The sequence below is a fragment of the Myotis davidii genome, unplaced genomic scaffold (assembly GCF_000327345.1).
Source record: "Myotis davidii unplaced genomic scaffold, ASM32734v1 scaffold1176, whole genome shotgun sequence".
NCBI classification, from domain to species: domain Eukaryota; kingdom Metazoa; phylum Chordata; class Mammalia; order Chiroptera; family Vespertilionidae; genus Myotis; species Myotis davidii.
Genome location: NW_006288437.1, coordinates 275,116 through 285,405, shown reverse-complemented (window position 1 = coordinate 285,405; position 10,290 = coordinate 275,116). Strand labels below are relative to the sequence as shown.

General features: G+C 39.3%; 1 protein-coding gene and 1 long non-coding RNA gene across 4 annotated transcripts in view; both read right to left on the bottom strand.

Annotated features, from left to right (window-relative positions):
- PIP4K2A (phosphatidylinositol-5-phosphate 4-kinase, type II, alpha) overlaps positions 1-10,290 on the bottom strand; it is a 164,789-nt gene that overhangs the window by 144,305 nt on the left and 10,194 nt on the right. Inside the window, exon 1 of one of the 2 annotated variants that reach the window (XM_015561748.1) lies at positions 7,073-7,155. The exons of the other annotated variant lie outside the window; for it this stretch is intronic. The gene's annotated coding sequence lies outside the window, so the exon portion shown is untranslated. Of the gene's footprint in view, positions 1-7,072; positions 7,156-10,290 lie in introns of those variants that run through there. 2 annotated transcript variants of the gene reach the window in all.
- On the bottom strand, positions 3,728-6,179 carry LOC107182575. Of its 2 annotated transcripts, none has more exons than XR_001513291.1 (3): positions 5,491-6,179; positions 4,561-5,390; positions 3,728-3,942 (listed from the first exon to the last, which is right to left on the bottom strand). It is a non-coding gene; the product is annotated as an uncharacterized LOC107182575 (long non-coding RNA). The 2 variants fall into 2 exon arrangements; XR_001513292.1 differs by having other exon boundaries at positions 5,495-6,179.

Sequence of the window (10,290 nt, the reverse complement as noted above, 5' to 3'; positions counted from 1 at the left end):
CGCCCAGGCTGCCCCTTTCCCATGATTGTATCACACACTGCGCCTTCCGTTCGTGGAGGCCCCACATCTAAAAATACTAACAAACTGCTCTGCAAGGTCACTACTCCTTGCATCTCTCTATGAACAGCACTAAAAGCACAGATATCTTCAATTTGGAAATGCAAACTATGCATAGAGCATTGGAAAACGTGGAGCCAAACAAGAGCCACCAAACAAGCAGTTGGGTGCCGGTACATTATTCTGCAGTCTCTTCGACTGCTCAAGCTTTTCTTTAGCGATACTCTCATGTCAAAAAAAAAAAAAAAAAAAGACAGATTACTCCAAGTACATCACTGAATAAAGCCAGAATGTATTTATTACTCTTTTCAAACAGCTGAGCCCTGCAAAAAGAAAAAAAAAATGTCTTGTAATTGCTGACCTCAAGAAAATATTTTATTGTAATTGTTTCTATAAACTTGCACCCATCTTGACCTTATTAGCATTACATCAACAGCAGCATTAGAATCATAACAATAATATAATAGCAGTCAACAGGGCCAGATACTCTCCTGGATGTTTTATGTGTATTAACACATTTAATCATCAAAACTACCCTATGGGGGGGAGGTGAGGGGGTAACTCTATGAGCCAGGTGCTCAAACTAACCCACTGTACAAATGAAGAAATTCAGCACAGAGAGGTTAGTTAACAATCCCAATATCACACAGCTATTAAGTGGTGAGGCCAGGATTTGAACCCAGTCATCTGGCTCCTAAGTCTGAACTCTTGGGCACTATGCTTACTGCCTCTCATAAATCTTCAACGCAGCATCAGGTCACATTAAGTTAAGATCATAGTGTTCCCCCTCTTTGGAAATCATTTAACTGCCTAGCACAGCGATGGCGAACCTTTTGAGCTCGGTGTGTCAGCGTTTTGAAAAACCCTAACTTAACTCTGGTGCCGTGTCACATATAGAAATTTTTTGATATTTGCAACCATAGTAAAACAAAGACTTATATTTTTGATATTTATTTTATATATTTAAATGCCATTTAACAAAGAAAAATCAACCAAAAAAAATGAGTTTGCGTGTCACCTCTGACACGCGTGTCATAGGTTCGCCATCACTGGCCTAGCATATCGCTCAGTTAGACCCATTGCCCTTTTCCTTCCTAAGTATAGCATCTAGGCCTCAGTGATATTTCAGCTCCAGGCCCAGAAAGTTAGCAAACCAGACAAGTGATGTGTGGCTGCCTCAGGACCCCCTGGCCTGGCACCCACCAATCAGTGGAGACCATACCCTGAAAGGGGCACACTTGCAAAGTTGATGAATATTCTACTGAGGCCCTCCCCTAGACCTCCCCTAAGGTTTCCACTTGTGAGAGAGAGGTAAGTACCCCCAAGGCAAAGGTCCCAGCTCTCACTCTCTCCCAGGGAAGCATGCCCCTGCCATTCCCTTCCCCCTTCTTCTCTCTCCAGAGAAGGGACCCCAGAAAACTTGCAACTAGGGGAGCAATGGGCAGCAGCGGCTCATCCGGGGCTCACCCCCTGAGCCTGTCTCTAAGGCCCCCTTTTCTCTGACTTCCCAGTGAGCCAAGGCAGCCCAGCCTAGGCCCTCCTGTGCATCTTTATGCCCTTCCTCATTTCACTCTCCTGAGTGTGTTTTGCTGCAGCCAGTAAATGCTTGCTTTGCTGCACTTTGTCTCTTGACTGCAATCTTTCCCTCAAGAAGACAAGAACCGAGTTTGTGTCGTCTCACTGGTAACCGTGACATCACAGCTTTGTCATGGTTTCTGTGAAATTCAGACCTAAGTCTCAAGTTCAAATACTGTAGTGTCTTTAACTAGAACTGTGCAAAATTTTTGGTAAATATATATTCCCCTTTCCTTTACAACTTAATATGTATACCACTTTTGGTTTTGTTCCATTTTACCTATGTTATTTTTACTAAGGTTTTCATTGTTAAAAGTCTCCAAGGCTATTGGAAAAAAGACCCATTATACAGATTTCATCTTCATCACTAAAAAGAGTCCAAAAGTAATCTACACCAATTCTTGATTCATCAGGGCACGAGACTCCAAGAGTAAGCACCCTTCAAATTTCAATAATGCAGGGGAGGGCAAAAGTAGGTTTACAGCTGTGAGAACACGAAAGTCTGTTCTTGTATTATTATTATTGATTGATTGATTATGGAGTGTTTTTCTCACATGAACAACTGTAAACCTACTTTTGCCCACCCCTGTATGTAGAGAAAGCACATGTCTATGACAAAAAGGAAGGAAAAAGAAAAATAAAGGTGATTCTTCAAGGCCATATTCTTGAAGAAAAAGACCAGAGCAGAGAGATTTGAGGAGAAAATCAGTCTTTAGGAAGCTGGTCATCCACAGACCCCCATAGTCTGCATCTGGGCTCTGCTGGGCACCTACACTGTCCAGAGATGACCTGCAGAGGAGGTGCCTGGTGCTGAGAGGAAACCGGAATTCTAGTCCTGACTCTACCTCTGAGTGCCATCTCTTTATTTCTCTGTGTCTGTTTTCTCATCTGTAAAATAAAGGCATTGGGGGTGGGGGGAGGACACAAATACTATCTGGATCTAATATTTTATGATTTCTGAGATGGAACCTAAGAAATGAAAGAGGTGCCAGTCTAGAGTCACTCCTTCATCCACAAATACTTACAGAATCTCCTAAGGGGTAAGAGGGAAGAGAAAGTAAGACAGTCTGCTGGGAGCAAGAGGAAACTATCAGAATGTCCATTTACAGTTATTTTTACCTTAAGAGGTAAGAAGTGTAACTTATGTCAACACCAGCACCCTTATTTGGGCTCACAAGTTAAATGACCCCTCTGTCATGCGTTCAGTTTATTTATAGTAGAATGTAATCAATGTGGTATAAAAAACAAAACCTTTCATTAGTGAGGTGGGAAGTGACCACAAAAGTATTTTGCACCATACAGAGGCGTTAGTTATGTCATGGCAGAATACATAGGATAATTGCCTTAAGGATGATTAAAACATTTTCCTTTTATATACATACTATTTGTTCTAAATTTCCTGACCTGTGATCACAAGTGGCTGCTAGTAATATGTTACCTGGCAGATTTTTTTTATTTTAATAAGCTTACTTACTCAGGCCCTTCAAGGTAAGATGAGGTTTTAAGAAGTGCAAGAAAATAACTTGCTTTTTGGAAAGAAGCTCATATTGTGGAGAAAGCTATTGTCCTTTTGTAGTTACAGAGAACTTAGAAATAACTTTCTAATCTATTTAAAATTACTGTGTAACACATTTTCTGAGAACTTAACAATATCAGGGAACAGACATTTACCAGAAATTTTAATCAATACTTTTGTATAACTGGTAGACGTTTTGAAATGGGAACTGCTAGTTCATAAATTTAGTCAATAATGTACTTTTAGTCATTCAGATCAATATATCTTTGTGAGGTAACTATTTTTTTTTTTTTTTAGCTATTTTGAAATATAAAGCCAAATAGCAAAATAACCGAATGTAGGACCAGGCTTTCTTTGTTGTTGTTGTTGTTGTTGTTAATCCTCACCTGAGGATATTTTTCCATTGATTTTCAGGGAGAGTGGAAGAGAGGGGGAAAGACAGAGAAAAACATCGATGTGAAACACATTGACTGGTTGCCTCCAGCACAAGCCCCAACCAACAACAAAGGTGCATGCCCTTGACTGGAATCAAACCCAGGACCCGCTGGCCCCCAAGCTGATGCTCTATCCACTGAGCCAAACCGACCAGGACTAGGACCAGTCTTTCAAAGTGCTTTATCCCCAAGTGTTCAGCAAGGATTTTTTAAATGATACAAATTCATCTACACATAGTACATGCATGATATATTTAAATAAAAATTCATGTATGGAGGGCATATGCTCAATAAGAACTTGGATACCTACAGGTAAATCACTGGTAATCACTGCAGTTTATCTTTGTATTTTTCCCAAGCCTGCAAAAAGTAAGCCTACAAAAAGCTTTTGTAATCATTTTTTATTTAATCACCACCTCCAATATAATCAATAATGTTTTTAAATCAAAGGATTTCCTGGATGGCTACCCAAAGAAAAATAATCCCTTTTATCTAGCAACTATAACTAGTTTCAAGCAGAAATTTACAAGTGTTTTCTGCCTCATCAATTCAACATGTGCAAGATTTCTTCCCAACCGTCATACATAAGAACATGCCTTGATTTCCTAGTTATAGAAGTATAATGCATGCTCAATATTTTAAAAAACTGTAAAAGGATATAAATAGAAAGTAAAAAATCATCTATAATCCTCAGAGAGACATGTACTATTTTTAAAACACACAGCTACATATCACAGTCACTTCTCCACAGAACGTCAACTGCCTAAACATGTTTCATGGCCACAAAGGACTTCAGTATACAAATACACTGAATGTTATTTAGTCCAAATATCACACTAACGGATATTTATATTATTTCCAATTTGTTTATTATAAAAGATCTGTATTTGGGTTTTTGTTGCTTATGGAAACACAGGATAAAAGGGACTGCCTTCAGCTGGTGTATCCAACAGATATAAGTAAGTCAAGACGGTTTACCGCAGTGTTTAGGACTACTCCACAGCCATCAGAACAGTCTTTTCTTCTTATAAATACCCAAACTGAAATGAATTCGTAAATAGTCTCTTGTTTTGGAAGTCCAGAAATGGGACTAAATCTGTGCTGAAATAGTATTTGGCCACTCTGGTTAAGTGAAAAACAATTAATTCCATTCAAAATATTACTCTATTCCTGGAGCTTTTTTGAACTCTTGCATAAATTTTTCACATAAGGAAATAAGGTACTTTCTTCAAAACAGAAAGAGCATAAATATTTATATTCATAATTCTAAAAATTCCAATTTAGAAATGAATAAAAAAAACTGCATATATTTTGTTAATACTAACAAATCATACTGGCTATGTTTTCACTAACTTCCCCAAACCTGTTCAGAATGGTCTGTGACTTATAAAATATGAATTAAAGAGAATTCAACAACAAGACAGAATATTTTCTGCTTTTTGTGGCAAACACTAAATATTTAAAAATAATAATAGGGTATAAATAATTCTCTATTAGGTAATCATCCAAGTTAAATATATATTACCATCTTTAATTATAAAAAGCCCTTAATTTTCTACTTAATTCAAGCTTTAAAAAATCAAAATCAATTAAGGTTCAATTTTAAAAGAAATGTGCTATCCAGGGGCCAATTTAAAGCCTGCATCCATCTGAAATAGTAATTTAGGTCTCCTGAAAATTGGCAACTGTAGCTCCCACTGTCACAGTAAAAGACATTCACACGGGTGATACAACTGCGTCTGGATGGCTTTGCTTCATAAGATCTGCCTCTGTCCTTTCACGTGTCTTCAATGTTCTCGGGGGCTTTTCTTCAGCAAAAGAAAAATGTTAATTTTTAATACATAGGTAAGTTAAATATTAAAACAGGGGGGATTTTTATTTTATTATGAAAATACGCAATATACTCACTCACTTCTGCTGAAAATAAAATCACATGGCTTTCTCCGTTTTAAATACCAGTTATCCAAACAGAAAGCAGCCAGGTCGTCACAGTGACTTCCTCCCCTACCTGGCTACAACTTTTCTACCTGGCCCTGCCAGGCTGCAGACTGTCTGTAAAGTCAGCACAGGTGACTGGCATGTTTACAGCAGATAATGCAGAGCGGAGTGGACAGCAGGCAGAATCAAGCTCCAAGTCCACAACAGAACTCCAGAGGGTGAGGGCACTCAGCCTGGGACTCCGGTGGATGTCACATTACATCTTCTGAACAGTTTCATCTGAATTATCCATAGGTCAAGTCAAATGGGAAGTGGTAAGACTGTATAACCAACTGCTCATTCTGGATTAGCAATCCACCCGGCAACATGTACCAAGAGCCAAGTGCTTCCCCAAATAAAAAAATTTTTTCATACAGGGAAATGTTGCTAGCAGCATTATTTACAGTTGCAAAAACCTGGAACCATATAGGCTCAGAGGTTATTAAAACTTCCCTAGACTACTGCACAGTATTTAAAAATATATCATTATGAAGAGTACAGGATATGAGGAAATATACAGAGATGGGGAAATTATAGATAGTATAATCTCAGAAAGACTTTTAAAAAAGATATTGGCAAGATACACACCAAAATATTAATACATATTGTTCCTGAATAAAATGATTATGGTGATTTTTTCATGTATTTGTCACTATTTTTCAAGTTTTTCATACAGGAAATTTACTATGCACACACACACATATATAAATATATACATATACACATCTCTCCTCTGTACTTAGAATTTAAATTTCACTGAAACCATGAATGTTTCTAGTTCATCTAAATAAAAATAAGAAAGAAGTTTCATATAACACAGAATAAAAATATTCACTATGAGCTAACTACTGGGTCAAATCTTCATTGTCATGTTTTAAATTTATGAATATCTGATGTCAAAACTGCAAGATAAAAAAGAAAAGTAAGACAAAGGTATACACTAGCTTTTTCTCAGCTTTATTATTATTATTATTATTATTATTATTATTATTAAAATATCTCTTAACGTTGCTCCTGCCCTCCTACTTTGGCTCAGATGCAAAAAAAAAAAAAAGTGCTTTATGGGTTTATCATAATTGTTTCTGGACAATTCTTTCCATGCCAAAGCATTTGAACTTTTCACCTATGTGCAAGCAGAATCTAATTTATGAATAGGTTGTGTTCCAAATGTTCATTTGTAAGTTGGCTAGTTTCTATGGGGAAACATATTCCAAGTTGGGTTCTATGAGAGAGAGGTCAATTGAAAAGAAGGTTTTTTTCTCAGGTTTCTGGGCATAGAAGGAAGCTAGAGCAAATTTTCAAGAAGATAAAGCCGATTAGTAGCGCAGTGAGACAGGTAATTTGGGAGCATGGAAACTTAAGAAGTCTGGATCAACTTGTGAAAGATATATGAGCAAACCAGACACCTGAGAGTGTGAAGGGGGCGGTGGGGTGGGCAGCATGGTCAGGTAGCAGGAGGGTTACTGAAGAAATTCAAGAGGCCCATAAAGAAATTAAATTTCTGCTTGTTTACCAGTAGATCAATGTCTTCAAATTTTTTAGGAGTATGGATGTCTCAGTCAGCAAGGCTTCTATCACATTTATACCTGGTTACCCCTGGAAACAAAGCAATGACAATGACTGTGTGTTTTGGGGTGAGTTGGGGAATTCCATATAGTTATGCAAAATAAACTGTGTATACAAATGTTTCTATTTATAATATTATATGTAAACTAAGTTCTGAATACATACTAAAACCAGATTTCAAGCAGACACTCAAAACCTATGGAACAACACTTAAAAAATATTAAAAATACATATTTCAGGCTTTAAAATTATGTAATTCCTAATAAATGCAAAATGAACTTTATCTTTAAACATACATTGTGAAGATCACTCAATGAAAAGGAATGATTGTAAGAAATGACTGAGCTCCCAAGTTATACAGACTAGGACAAAACACACAAAGATTGGAGAGACCATGAAATTAGTACTTCCAAGACCAAGCACCTGGCCCCCTGAGTCAAGAGGATGAACCAAGATGAGTGAGCAAGGCACAGACCTGTTGTTGGACCTGGTCTGCTGCCTTTGGCCATGCTGTGTACTGTCCTAGTGTATCCAGCTGCCGTTTCCTGTTCAGTGACATGTTCAAGGAAAATTGTGCCTGGACCAATTTCCACATCATATGTCATCAGTCCCTATTTACCAATCTTGTGTAAACTAATTTGCATTATAGAAGCATGCATGTAGCAGAAAAGACAACATAATCATGCAATTTCTAGAGCAGATTCAAATTTGTAAGGGGACTTTATAAACCACGATTTTTTTCCTTTTATCCAACCTAAACACCACCTGAAGGCTTCCTTAAGGATACCAACGTTTAGGAATCTGACGCGAGAAATTCTGGATGCAGAGCAAAGCAGGGTGGCTGCTAGTACAGAGGGCACCCCTATGCACATCTTAAAATGAGCTCCCTCTGTGCAGGCAAATGACAAAAAGGGTCCACGTTTCTGGCTAACGCAGCCGTCTCCATAGTGAGCTGGTGGCAATACTGATTTCAGTCCCCACCCACCCCTCCTCCCGGCACCTGTGTGCAGGTTATGTGGTATGCCATGTTACACAGGTCATTCTTGAGTTGATTAATATAGAATACCTTTCTCAAAGTTGAGGGTGACCAACAAAACCAACGTGTGTTTATTACAATGACAAACAACAGTAAGCTCTGCATGTTCAGATGTCTCAGCTTACGGATATGATTCTAATCCTAAATAACCAAGCCTGCAGAAAATAAAGCAAACAGAAGCAATTTCAATAGGAATATCTGCAAGAGAAGTATACATACAACCATAAAAATACAAGAGGGGAAGCGTAATGGCACCCGAAGAAAGATCGGCTGGCTCCCTGAAAATGCCGCAGGCCCGTTAACAGGAAACCCTTTCTTCATAAGGGTAGGACCCAGGATGGTCACACCTTCAGGGTAAGGGCAGACCAAATATAAACCATTCCACCCCCAGGAAACTGCTGCTCAAATGTATATTCTGAGGAGGTTCAAAAAAAATTTCAAGCTGCAAGTTTAGTTTAAAAAGGCTTTGGTATATAGCAGCCCTAGCCACCTGAGAACAAACAGTCCTCTCTAGAGAAACACACTTTCACCCTCAGACTCAAAGAATCCTCCCCAAATAACTGTCCAAGGGAAATGAGCAGCTCTCAGCCAAAAATTACCAATAAGTATAGAAATGAGGCCCCATTTAAGAACCAGCAAAAAACATAACACGGTAGAAAGAGACCCATACAGATTTGAGATACTGGAATTATCACTATTCTTACAATGTTTAAAACATCTGAAATTTAACTTCTGAATACTAGAATTTGTAGAGCCATAATGGAAGCCATTAAAAAGTCCAAACGATGTGGAATAAATCAGAAATGACACTGCAGCACGCTCTCCGATGGAATGTCTCTGACTCTTTAGAAGCGCGTCCATAGTCTTCCCATGATTTACTTGGTGACTTTCTACGACAAGCTGTTTCCTCTCTGACCCTTCTCTGCTATAATCACAAGGCAAAGGTCTCGCATGTTGCTGTAAACATAGCTCTTTCTCTGATGTCAGCTCCCAGTTACCCCACACCTCTTATCACCAACTTGCAGCACCGTTTCCCCAACTCTAATGCATTGCACAAGCTGCGCAGCAAAATGCTCTTAAATCCTCAGCTCACTCTTAGCAAAAATAAGTTTCACATGGTGATGACGGGGGGGCTCAGGGTCCACCAGTTGAGCACTCATGGCCTACAGTTCATAGCACCCCAGCTCCATTGACTCACTCAACATTTACTGGGCGCCTACTATGTACCGTTCTAAGTGCAAGGATTAGGCAGCAAATAAGACAGTCTCGGCTGCTGTGGAACGCAACACCCTCGCTGGGGAGATCAACAACAAACATGCAAACAACTCAGTTTCCGAGTGTTAAGTATCACAGAGAAAATAAACGAATAATAGGACAGTGAAGGGACTATTTTAGATGAGGAGGTCAGAAAGGCCATAAAAGGCAACCCTTTTAGCGGAGAGACTAAAATGACAAGCAGGGGCCAGCCACTCCAAAGAGGAAAATAAAGGCAGAAGCTCTGTGGCTGCTCTGAGCGTGGCTTGTTTAAGGAAGAGAAAAAGAAGAAGTCACGAAGAGAGTGGTAAGGGCTGAGGGCAAAGAGGGAAACGGAGGCCAGGCCAGGAAGACCTTGCAAGCCATACTGGCCGTGGAACGGGAAGCCTCTGGAAGGTTCACTGAAGTGACATGATATTTGCATTTCAGAAAGACCATTCTGCCGCCGCTGTAGAGGATTTGGATTGAAACAGGGCAAGGGTGATAACAGGGAGACCTACAGGCTACTGCTGAGTTCTAGAGAAAGAGAATTTAAATGAGAGGAGTATGAACATTTGGAGCTCAAAAATAAAAGTGCTGGCGAAAAGGGAGGCATAAAGGTTGGTTCCCAGGTTTCTGGCTGTTTACTGGAAATGGGGACTAAACTGGTTTAGGGCAGGACAGGAGGCGGCAGAGCAGGGGGAGGAAGCTGAGAGTCCTGTTGGGACACACATTTGAGAGGCCTATTAGGTATTCAAGTGAAGATATGTGGTGAGAAAGTGATTATGGGGCCTGTCAGGGAAGTCAGAGTTACAAAAAGACAAAAATGTCTCAATCATCAGCATAAAGCTACGAGACTACATAAGAATAAGACCAGGCTGCCGAAACCGGTTTGG